We start from the raw sequence: 13,580 nt of genomic DNA, 5'->3' as shown, positions 1-13,580 counted from the left end.
CAGCTGGGTAAATCTAAGTTTCTGAAGCACAGCTTCTGAGCCCGTGAAGACTATCCCTCTGAATAAAATTTATTATGAGCTAGGAATTAGCTTAAGCAACTTTTGTCATTGATCACATAATCCTGAAATATTCTACTCAAACCTATTTCTACAATTGCTCAACAACATTCATCTCATTATGAACACACGGTGGGGACAATAGATGCCCTCAGAGGAATGGAGAGTTGCTACAACACAAGGAACAAGGTTGACTGAAAAAATAAGGGAAATCATGGAAAGTGTGATTGCTCATTCTATATTTCTGCTTACACTTCAGGTTAAGAGTAGGTTAGACGGTCCCTAGGTGGTGAAAATTGTTTTACTTTCTTTTTTTTCTTAAAAAAACAGAAATTTATTCTCTCATAGTTCTGGAAATCAGAAGTCCAAAATCGAGATGTCAGCAGGGCTGCACTCCCTAGAGAGGCTCTAGGAGAGAATCTGTTCCTTGCCTCTTCCAGCTCCTTGCCTCTTCCAGGCTGCGGAAATGTCCACTGCCTCAAGCAAATTGTTTGCTCTGCCTGGAAACTACATTAGAATCCTAGTTCCTTTGCTTGGCCTGCCCAGTAAAAAGCCTGGTGATGCATGAAGTTATATGTAAACCCCATTACACCTGAGTAGTTTGACTAAGAATGTCGCTGACGATGTAACTTGTATGAACCCCCTACTGTAAACCCCTTAAAAATAACATTTCCCCTGGCCTCAGCAGAGCAATCTTGACAGCAACATCTGGGATTGATTCCTTTCCTTGTGCAATGAAATAAAGGACACTTTTCTTCTCTCTCACCTCGGTCTCTCATTTATTGGCCAATATGAGTCACTCCCAGCAGAACCTGAAGTTTCCACCAGGCAACAGTGGTTGTTGGCATTCTTTAGCTTGTGGCCATATCTCTGTCTGCTCTGTCTTCACATTGCCTTCTGTTTTCTCTGCTTTTCACTTATGAGGATACTTGTGATTGCGGTAAGGGCTCACCAAGATAATCCAGAATAAGCTTCTTCTCTCAAGATCCTCAATTTAATCACATCTTTTGTCATATGAGGTAATATTTACTCTTTTGCCATGTAAGGTCACATTTACAGATTCTGGGTATTAGGAAATGGACATAGCCTTTTGGGGGCCACTGTTCAGCCTCCTACAGGGTGTCAAAGAATGTCAGTCATACACTGTAACTATAAGCTTCTCAATTGTTTTCTCTTGTCTTCTGCCTTGTCCCAAGCTCTCTGTGCTCCCAAAACATGGATTATTTGCTATTGTTTGAAACTATATTCTTTCAACTCTGCCTTTACCTTCACTATGTCCTCCCCCTGTAATGTATTCCATCCTCTCTTTACAGCTGGCTCTGCCCACTTCCTAATTAGTCCTCAAGACCCTTCTCAAGGCAATTCCAGAAGCCCTTACTAATTCCAAAGGATAATTTAATTGTGTTATTTTTTTTATTTTTATTTTTTTAATTTTATTGTTGTACTTTAAATGAAAGTTTCCAATTCAAGTTAGTCTGTCATACAAAAATTTATACATATATTGTCATGTGACCCTAATTGGTCTCCCTATACTATGACAGCACACTCCTCCTTTTCCACCCCTGATTTCCCGTGTCCATTCAACCAGCTCCTGACCCTCTCTGCCTTCTCATCTCACCTCTGGACAGGAGCTGCCCATTTAGTCTCACGTATCTACTTGAGCTAAGAAGCACACTCTTTACAAGTATAATTTTATGTCCCATAGTCCAGTCTAATTTTGACTGAAGAGTTGGCCTCGGGAATGGTTTTAGTGCTGGGTTGCCAGAGAGTCCAGGAGCCATGCTTTCTGAGGTTCCTCCAGTCTCAATCACACCATTAAGTCTGGTCTTTTTACTAGAATTTTCTTACCACAATAACGCGGATTGGAGCTGCCGGCCACAATAGCCAATTCTGAGACAGGGGTGAGGTGAGCAGCGAGAGGTTTATTACATCACATATAGGAGATGGGGGGAATACATTCCTCCAAAAAACCTGTCTCCCCAGCTGGAGATCGGCTGAAGGCTTTTATAGGGACAGGATTATAGGTTTTAGAAGTTTGTGTTAGTTCCCCCTTGAGGTGGTCATGTCTCAGAAGAGTTAATCCTTTACTGGTATTCTTGGGGGTTATCTGGCAACATCCTGGTTTTCTTGTCACAAGATGGGTGCTTTGTTCAATTTTTCATCCTTAGATCATTATCACTTTTTTCCACTCTCCAAGGAGGAACATCAGTTAATCTTAAACTTTTTGTAGACACTGGAACTGGAGAGAAAGACAAGATCATGGGACAATGTGGCAGTTAGCAATGGGGAGTAAATAATAGTGAGCTGGGCCTATGCAGCCTCTTCCAATCCCCTCTTTTACTGGAAGTTTCTCAATCTTGGGAAACAGCACGTCGCTTCTCTTCTGGCTACTTCCCGCTGGTTAGGGGCATCGGCTTGGGTGAGAAACCTCCTGATATCAACTAGGGGTCATAGGTGGGGGGTGGGTGAGTTAGAGTGGAAATTGGCTGCATCTTGGTGAATTAGATGACATTAATCCTCAGAGCTTGAAAAAGGGGTGTCCCGACTTACCAGCGTAAAAATTTTCCTAGCCTTAGGAGTATTTGTAGTTCCTTTTGTTAATATTCTCATAAAACAGGGAACACAAAACAAACTAGAATAATCACTATTCTTAAGGTTCCCCTTTCAGGCTCTTCTATGGCCCACTTAACTGGACCTACTGGAGTCAGGGTTGAGACTACACATAGGAGGGTCAGAGTGTCCCCAGCTTGCGAGGTCAGTGTCCCCTTTGCCTGTAGGATCACCAGCACTTTTCTGTCCAGGTCTCCTGGAAAAATAGAAAGATACAGGGAAATAAGGTCAAAATCATTATACTGTAAGCTTCTTAAACTTGTACTTCAGCCCCTGAATTGGAGTATAAGAGAATGGTGGCTCTTTGTTTTCTGCTCCTTTCTCTTCTTCTGGCAGTGCTACTTTTACTCTGGAGTGATGCATCCACACAGCTGTTCCTGTTAATTTCAGAGAGTGGGTGGTCAAGAGAACTTCAAAATGTCCCTCCCACTGAGGGGCGAGTTGATCTTCCAGGGGTTGATTCTTCAGGTTTTCAAAAGCACCAGATCTCCGATCTCTGGGTTGGAACCTGTGGAGGGGAGTGTCAGAAGGAAAAGACAAATGAGAAGCAGCATACTGATATAACAGTGTTTATGACTGCTCTCAGAGAACGAACCCAGTCTCTTTTCTCTACCTCGGTCATCACCGAGGTGGGGGAAAGTCGACTTTTTCAGGAATGGTCTCCCCTATATTAATTCATAAGGGCTCAACCTGAGCCCACTTCAAGGGGCTACCAGGATTCTGAGCAGGGCAATGGGGAGAACTTGTATCTAAGTGGAGCTTGTCTCCTGGCAAAGTTTCACCAAGGTCTTTTTCAGAGTATGGTTCATCTTTTTGGTGTTTCCAGGTGATTGTGGTCCCAAGGCTGTGTAATTTCCAGCTTATATCTAAAACCTTACTGACTTCTTCAGTGACTGTTCCCGTAAAAGCTCTCCTATTGCTACTCTGTACTGAGATTGGAAGATCAAAATAGGGTATGATTTCTTTGAGTAATGCCTTGGTCACTTCTTGGGCTCATTCGGTTCAACGAAGGAAAGCCTCCACCCATCCTGAGTTGGTGTCCACAAAAATCATAGATATTTAAAATTTCCCAGTGTCCAGGACATTATACCATTGCCACCTGAAGGGGATCATTGATTGCCTTGAGGAGTTCTAGGATTTCTGGTACATGTTTTATTTCTTTGTTGGCATATGTTAAAAGTCTCCTTTCTTTCTACAAGGCATCATGTGAGTGAAGGACGAGATGAGCATATTTATTATCAGTATACACAGTTGTGCGTCTTCCTACTCCTAGTCGCAGGGCCCGCCCGAGGGCTATGAGTTCAGCCTTTTGAGCCAAAGTGCCAGCAGGAAGCAGAGCTGCCTCTAAGACCTCAGTTCGTGTCACCATCACATATCCTGTCTTGTTGCATCCTTCATATAGAAAGCTACTGCCATCTGTATCCATTTCTATCTCTGGGTCAGTCAAGGGAACATCTGAGAGATCTGGTCAGCTAGAATAAACTTCAATTATCTCTAGGCAGTCATGTAAGGTGGCATCTTCAGAAATAGGCAGCAATGTGGCAGGATTGAGGGAGGAGACAGCCTTCAGGAACATGTTTCAGTTGTCTAACAAGATTGCCTGACAATTTCCCATCCGTCCTGTTGTGAACCAAACACCCCCCTTTTGTTCCAAAACAGGCAAAACTGTATGTGGTGTGCTTACCATTACCTTTGGTCCAAGGGTGAATTTCTTGGCTTCCCGTAACAGGTCAGATGCTGTAGCCATGGCTCGAAGACAAGGGGGTCATCCCCAGACCATGTTGTCCAGCTGTTTTGAAAAGTAGGCCATCAGTCACCTGGCTGGTCCCAGGGTTTGAGATAGTACATCCACAGCAATTCCCTGTTTTAATATCAGTCCATTCAATAGCAAATAGAGGCTAAGACTCAGAGTGTAGAGGAATACAAAAGAAGGCATCTTTCAAGCCCAGTACAGAAAACCAAGCACATTGACTGAGTATAGCACCAAGAGGGTATATGGGTTTGGCACAATCGGATGAATGTCCTCTATTGTTTGGTTGAGTTTTCTTAGGTCTTGAACAGACCAATATTCTCTTGTCCCCGCTTTTAACACCCGGTAAGATAGGGGTATTGAATGGAAACTGGCAAAATTTTAAAAGTCCAGTTTTTGTGTATTGCTGCACCAATAGTGCAATCCCTTCCAAAGCTTCCTTGTGGAGGAGATATGGCCTCTGGTTTATAATAGGTGCACCGGGTTTTAAAGTAATTTTAACTGGTGTCGCTGACTTGGCTCGCTCAGGCCTTTCTTATGCCCAGACCTCTGGATTCACCTTTTGTTGAATATGGAAAGGACTACCACTAAGTGTCACTATTTCTTCTTGCAACAGTGTCGCCTGCAAGGCCCATGCGTTTTCAGGCAGGATCTGTAGAAAATGGAAAAGAACAAATCTGCCATCTTATTTGGGTTACTCCGATAAGAAGGATTGTGATTCTTTTAATTATACAAGTCGGAGGTAGAGAAAGGAGTATGTAACATTGTTCCTCCTTTGGCTGGATTTTTTCTCAGAGAAAATTGCCCTGCCCAAGCCCTGGCAGTACTCTCACCGAAAACAGTACCCTGACAGGTGTGTGTCGGGGGGAAGACCATACCCAATAAAGTCAGACTCTTACTTCCTGATTCCCTTCCTTCATCAGTTTCTCCCAAGCTGGCCAGACTAGAATCAGGCTCAGCCCTTTCTGTGGGGGACTCTGCCGGCATTCTTTGACCCGACCTGTCTGGCTTCTACTGCACCTTCCTTGTATGGCGAGGGGAACCAAAGCAGTTATAGGGGGTATTCCTTCTAAGAGGGGACCCTCCAGTGAGGATTCAGGAAGCACTTTTGCCCTCAGCTTTTCCTGGAAAAGAACCTGGTTAGAGGGATTTAAAGTTTGATAGAGAGACATGAAAGCTTGAATACAGGGAAGTTTGTCCCATTTTTCCTACAAAACAAGGCAAGCTGAAAAATCGTGCCATAAGCCAAAGACCCATTTAGGAGACAATGTTCCTGGTCCCCCAGCTGGTATTGGGGCCATGCATTGTTACATAAGCATATCATTTTCTTTCTTGTCATAGGCTCATAGCTATACCTCCTTCAGTTTGTTAGAATGCAGCCTAAAGATTTGGCTGGGATAGATAGGCCTCCCTCCATAATAGATGTTTGTTTATGCATAAGCAGCATCAGTAACTGTTTTTCATGTGCCTCAACAGCAACTACATTTTGCAAAACCTCAGATTGAGTATTAATATGAATATAGCAACATTTATCTAGGCACAAACTGTTTCTTGAGAGACTAACAGGAAAGGCTAATACTAATTCTATTTTGTAAAATCATAGCTCAAATTTCAGACACTTCTCTGGTTATGATAGTTACTACTTGGCTAAGTTTACCAAAAGAACTTCTAATTCAAGAATTACAATATCTAAACCCATTAGTTAGATACTTTAGGAGAAAGGAAAATGATTTCCTATATCCAGAAAGCAAGACCGTAAAACATCAGCAATATTCTCACATAAAACCCATAGTTTCCTTTCGTTTTACTCAGTCTTATGTAGTTAATTTCTGTTCTGCATGATTCTGGATCAGCCACAGTCTGTGAACTCATCAGCTTCTGTATAAAAGTTCTGGAAATCTTGATTGAGTCTAGTCACAGTCCTTTTAGCAAGTCCAACATAGTCCATCTTTTGGTTGAGATATTTTGGTCAAACGTTTTCAGCAAATTAGCAAAGTAAAAACTTATCTGCAGGTGATAAAACTTAACATGGCCATGATTAATTCATAAAAATAATACTCTTGATAGTGAAAGACCTGACAGAAATTAATTACAAGTGCAACATAAAGGCCAAATAAAACCAGTTAAAAAAAAAAACTTCATATAAAAATATTTCTAAATATAACCATTAAGTGTATTCAAAGAGCTTCACGTGTAATACATAATAATTTTGAGACAAAATACCATATAGTCAGGATATACCAAGAATATACCAAGATTATCCAATCTCTAAATACCTGAATTATAATAAAAAAAACTTCAAAGGTAAATGTTGTGAATTCCCCAATCAAACCATTGGCTTTGATGATTATTTTAAATTAGAAAAGATAAAGTTGTAACCAAGTTAGCAATAAAGAAATAATAATATTATATGTCACTGTAAAACAATACCTAAGTTATTTAACTAAAGATCTTAAAGTAAAAAGCTTAGCTTTCTTTTCTAAAAGCCATTCTGCTTAGTATTCAGACTCAAGAATCTTATTTTAATGACAGGCCAAACCTTTGTCTTTGAGGCAGATTACACAAAGAATAAATTAAGCCTTTAACTGAGAAATCAAAGAAAGTGTTGTTATTTTGACAGTGAGGAAACCAATTCTTTGTTTCATATGCCACTTAACATTAAAACTCCTAAAAATCTCATAAATTAAATCATTAAACTTTAGTCAGATAAAACTTGACCATATCAAATAAATTTCTTTTTCAATAAACCTCTTAAACATTGTCTTTGTTGTATACATCTTATAGTGCGTCCCTTTAAATGGCAAAGGTGAACACTCCTCATTAGCAGGCTTAAAAATATATATTTTATATATCTATATAATATATATGTATTATATCTATATTATATATATTATTTATATAGATATATATTTTATATATATATATATATATCTGTCTATCCTTTCTCTTGTGGCATAAAAAGCCAAAGTATATAGGCTTAAATTACAACAAATATCTATTAACTCAATTTAACATCAGTAAGTTACCTAAAATGTATGGGGAATTATTTTAAGCCTGTATACCATAAAACATAACTGTTGTTGAAAGAAAGTGTGTTTAAACATTCCAAGTTTTTATTCAACTTTTAGTATTTCTCATATTTTTCCCAACTGAATTTTTACCCCTTAACGATTTTATTAACTGGCTTTGGAAATCACAAACTCTCTGTTTAATTGACCAATTCATTGATATGGATATAACTTTAAGCCTCTGGCTACTTCTGGAAATATTTTTCCAGGCCATTTTAGGTGTGTTTTATTGTGATTTCTCTTGTTTACCTTCTTAGAGTTCCCCTATAATAGAGAGAACTTGTTTACAATTCTATTATCAGGATCCACTCAATTTCTGATAACTATAGCAAAGCAGCAATTTTTCTTATCTTTTGTCTTAAAAGAGTCTCCACCTAACTGGAAAGGGTCTTTCAAAAGCTTCCTTTGAGCTAAGACATTTACCTATGTTTAAGTCGTTGGAGGTATTTTGAAGGCTGTCTACCCAGTAAATACAAAATCTTTTTCAGTAAAAAAGGAAACAGAAAGGCCACATAAACTCACCAGACAATACCACATGAAAAAGGATATGTGGATCCTAGTTTCTTAAGGTGTACATAGCAATTTTTTGGTAAGATCAACTCAATTAAATGGAAAAAACAGATTCTAGATAAAACTTATTACCTTGGGAGGCGGGGCCAAGATGGTGGCGTAGTCAGATGGCTTCCTATATCCCTCTTATGACAAAAACCTGGAAAAACAAGTGATTTGATTGTATATGAATATCTAGGAGCCCTGAACAAGGCAAAGTTGAGGAATCAGACAGAGTGGCGGGGGGAGAGGAAGATGGTTCGGAAGAAGTTAGGGGTGCCAGACTGACAGCAGAGGGAGCTGCAGCTCTTCAGCCCAGTGGGGTCGGAGGTACCCAGTGAAGCAGGCATACAGCTCTGCATGCATGCTCTGGAGGCAGTTTCCATGTCGAGAGAGATCTGGTGGCAGAGTTTCTCCTTGGAGACTCCTAAACAGTGAAAAATAGCTCCCAAGTGGCTAAAGATAAGTACATGTGTGTGGCCTTTCACAGGAATTTTTTTTAAAAAAAGCCCATTTGGGAAAAACCTCACTTGCTTTCACCTCCTCCCTCCCTGCTCTGCACCAATCTAGCCAGCTTCCAAAGACTCTGAGTCCCCTGGGCTTGAAGTAGATCCCATAAGGCACCCTGACCCATTCTCCTGGCCTTGGAGAGGGAACAAATAAGCTACTGGCTCCCCTAATCCAGGAACTCAGGGTTTGCACAGCTCCTTTGCTAGGCACAGGCATAAGAGGTCCGCAGGCTCTGAGTGCCTTCTACCCCTGTATAGACTTGTGTGGACCCATCTCAACAGCATAAGCCCTCACTACCACAGTACAACAAGGGAAACACCTTAAGTCTAACTTCAACTGTTTCAGCTGAGAAGTGACAGAATTATGATGCTTGACACAGCCCTGCCCCTTAAGCAGGCAACTTTACCGGTCCGCACCAGGGCCTTGAGGACTGGTGGCTCCACCTACGCCACCTAGTCACCTGTTACAGGAGTCCAAGAATAAGTGGTGCCCCTGAGTTTTTACAACCAACAGAGTAGGGTGCTCATAGTCTGGCTGCAAAACTCACCCACCTACTGGCTCTAGGGAATAGGGACACGCTTTCCTTTCAGACTCTCAGGGGAAGCCGTCGGCCCCCTGCCTTGCTCAGTGCATGACCCACTACTGCAGGAAGATACCTGTGTCTACATCAATCACACATGTCTCTCTAAGACTGTAGGTGAGAGCCTGCACCACACACTTGGTGACCGACTGCCTAGACACCTGAGTTGAATCCATACAGGAAAATTTAACAGACTCCTGTGTGCACATACTTAATTACAGAACTAACTACCTGGTAGGACATTAGCACTTCAAAGGAGTCAATAATCAAGCTAGCGTACATGAGCAGCCTATTTGGGCATATCAAAACAAACCAAAACAAGAAGCTAGGACACATTAAACAAATATAAATTAAATTTTAATAAATTATTGATGGCTTGGAGACAACAGTCAATATAAAATCACTTAAAGAGGCGGTCCATGATGACTTCAGCAAGCTCCCAAAATAAAGAATCAATAAATTTTCTGGAGGAAAAGAATATCTTGGAATTACCAGAGGCAGAATACAAAAGATTAATATACAGAACTCTTCTAGAAATTAGAAAGCAAATTTATTAAAGTGTAGAGATATCCAAAGAACATACAGACAAAGTAGTAGCCGAACTTAAAAATTATTCAAGAACATAATGACAAATTTAATAGGGTGCAAGAATCCATAGAGAGACAGCAATCAGAAATCCAGAAGATTAACAATAAAATTTCAGAATCAGACAACTCAATAGAAAGTCATAAAAGCAGAATTGAGGCAGAAGGAGTCAAAATTAGTGACACTGAAGATAAAGCACTTGATGCCAACTTATTTGAGGAAAAATCAGATAAAAGAATTAAAAAGAATGAAGAAACTCTAAGAGTTAAGAGGGACTCTATCAAGAGAAATAACTTATGAGTGATTGGAGTACCAGAACAGGAGTGGATAACAGAAATTACAGAGGAAATTGTTGAAGATTTGTTGACAGAAAACTTCCCTGATATCGTAACAGATGAGAAGATATCTATCCAAGATGCTCATCGAACCCCACATAAGGTAGACCCCAAAAGAAAGTCACCAAGACATATTATAGTCAACCTTACCAAAACCAAAGATGAAGAGAGAAATTTAAGAGCAGCTAGGGATAAAAGAAAAGTCATTTACAAAGGAGAATCAATTAGAATAAGCTCAGACTACTCAGCAGAAACCATGCAAGCAAGAAGGCAATGCAACGACATATATAAAGCCTTGAAGGAAAGAAACTGCCAGCCAACAATTGTATATCCAGCAAAACTGTCAAATATTATGGTGAAATTAGGGCATTTCCAGAGGAACAGAAGTTTAGGGAATTTGCAAAAACCAAACCAAAATTACAAGGAATGCTAAAGGGAGTCCTCCAGTTAGAAAATCAATAACATCAGATAGCAATGCAAGACTAGAACACAGGACAGAGCAACAAGATATTAATTCAGATAGGGAAGTCAAAGATACATCAAAGCTAAAACAATGAAAATAGGGAAACAGAGATCTAAATATGTAAAAAGGGACAACATTAAACCAAAAAAGAGGGACTTAAAAAATGCAGAAATAGATTTTTCATAGGGAAAGGAAGTCAAGGTGATATAAAGAAATAAAAGACTGGTATAAACTTAGAAAAATAGGGGTAAATATTAAGGTAACAACAAAGGAATCTAACAACCCTACACACCAAAAAAAAAACTAGAAAAACATAAAGACTCAGCAAACACAAAATCAACAACAATGAAAAACATGAAAAAAAAAAAAACATAAAGAAAAATGACTCAGCACAGAAAATTACGGGGAACAAAGAAACTGTGAACAACATACAAAAAGAGATGTAAGGATGACAGCACTAAACTCATACCTATCAACAATTACGCTGAATGTAAACAGACTGAATGCACCAATAAAGAGACAGAGAGTGGCAGATTGGATAAAAAAGCATGATCCGTCTATATGCTGCCTACAAGAGACACACCTTAGACTTAAAGAAACAAACAGGCTAAAACTCAAAACATGGAAAAAATATATCAAGCAAACAACACTCATAAAAGAGCAGGAGTGGCAATATTAATCATGACAAAGTAGACTTTAAAGTAAAACCCACCACAAAGGATAAGGAAGGGCACTATATAATGATTAAAGGGTCAATACACCAAGAGGACATAACTATAATGAATATTTACACACCCAAGGACACAGGGCTCCAAAATACATAAAACAAACTCTAACAGCACTGAAAAGAAAGATAGACAGCTCCACAATATTAGTAGAAGACTTCAACAAGCCACTTTTGGTAAAGGACAGAACATCCAGCAAGAAGTTCAAAAAAGACATGGAAGAGCTAAATGCTACAATCAACCAACTTGATCTCATAGAAGACATATACTGAACACTGAACCCAACAGCAGCCAAGTATACTTTCTTTTCCAATGCACATGGAACATTCTCCAGAATAGAACCACATATTAGGCCATAAAGCAAGGCTTAGCAAAATCCAAAACATCAAAACATTGCAAACCATTTTTTCTGACCATAAAGCCATAAAGTAGAAATCAACAATATAAAAAGCAAGGAAAAAAACAAAACACATAGAAACTGAACTACACATTGCTCAAAAACTACTAGGTTATAGAAGAAATTAAGGCTGGAATAAAGAAATTCATAGAATCAAATGAGAATGAAAACACATCCTACCAGAACCTTTGGGACACAGCAAAAGCAGTGCTCAGAGGTCAGCTTATAGCAACAAACGCACACATCCAAAAAGAAAAAAGGGTCATGATCAAAACATTAACCCTACAACTGGAATAAGTAGAAAGAGAGCAGCAAAAGAAGCCCACAGGCACCAGAAGGAAGGAAATAATAAGAATTAGAGCAGAATTAAATGAAATAGAGAATAGAAAAACAATTGAAAGAGTTAACAAGCCCAAAAGCTAGTTCTTTGAAAAGATCAACAAAATTGATAAACCATTGGCCAAACTGGCAAAACAAAAACAGGAGAGGAAGCAGATAACCAGTATAAGAAATGAGATGGGTGATATCGCAACAGACCCAACTGAAATTAAAAGAATCATAACAGAATACTATGAAAATTTGTACTCTAACAAATTTGAAAGCCTAGAGGAAATGGATGAATTTCTAGAAACTCACTGCCTACCTAAACTAACATAAACAGAGGCAGAATAACTAAATAAACCTATAACAAAAGAAGAGATCGAAAAGCTTATTTAAAAACTCCCAGCAAAAAAAAAGCCCTGGCCCGGATGGCTTCACTGTAGAATTCTACCAAACTTTCAGAGAAGAGACAACACCACTTTCACTAAAGGTATTTCAAGGCATAGAAAAGGATGGAATACTCCAAAACTCATTCTATGAAGCCAGCATAATCCTAATAACAAAACCAGGTAAAGACACCACAAAAAAGAGAAAATTACAGACCAATATCCCTCATGAACATTGACACAAAAATCCTCAACAAAATTCTACCCAATAGAATTCAACAAAATATATCAAAAAAATAATTCATCATGATCAAGTGGGATTTATACCAGGTATGCAGGGATGGTTCAACATCAGAAAAACAATCAATGTAAACCATCACATACATAAAACAAAAGACAAGAACCACATGATCTCATCAATCGATGCAGGAAAGGCATTCGACAAAGTCCAACACCTATTCATGATAAAAACTCTCAAAAAAATAGGAATAGAGGAGAAATTCCTCAATATAATTCAGGGCATTCATACAAAGCCAACGGCCAACATCATTCTAAATGGAGAGACTTTGAAAGCATTCCCCTTGAGAACCGGAACCAGACAAGGATGCCCTCTATCACCACTCTTATTCAACATTGTGCTGAAGGTCCTAGCCAGAGCAATTAGGCTAGAAAAAGGAATAAAGGGCATCCAAATTGGCAGGGAAGAGGTCAAAGTATCGCTATTTGCAGATGATATGATCTTATACACAGAAAACCCCTAAGAATCCACAAGAAAACTACTGGAACTAACAGAAGATTTCAGCAAAGTTTCAGGATACAAGATAAACATACAAAAATCAGTTGGATTTCTTTAACCAACAAAGAGAACCTCGAAGAGGAAATTACCAAATCAATATCATTTGCAATAGCCCCCAAGAAGATAAAATACTCAGGAATAAATCTAACCAGAGATGTAAAAGATCTATACAGAGAAAACTACAAGATACTATTGCAAGAAACTAAAAGAGACCTGCATAAGTGGAAAAATATACCTTGCTTATGGATAGGAAGACTCAACATAGTGAAAATGTCAATTCTACCCAAAGCAATCTACAGATACAATGCAATCCCGATCCAATTTCCAACGGCCTTTTTTAAAGAGATGGAGAAACAAATCTCCAACTTCATATAGAAACGGAAGAGGCCCTGAATAAATAAAGAAGAAGAACAAAGTGGGAGGCCTCACACTACCTGATTTTAGAAGC

The sequence above is a fragment of the Trichechus manatus genome, unplaced genomic scaffold (genome assembly GCF_000243295.1).
Source record: "Trichechus manatus latirostris isolate Lorelei unplaced genomic scaffold, TriManLat1.0 scaffold00268, whole genome shotgun sequence".
Taxonomy (NCBI): domain Eukaryota; kingdom Metazoa; phylum Chordata; class Mammalia; order Sirenia; family Trichechidae; genus Trichechus; species Trichechus manatus.
Note: the sequence above shows the minus strand (reverse complement) of the source record.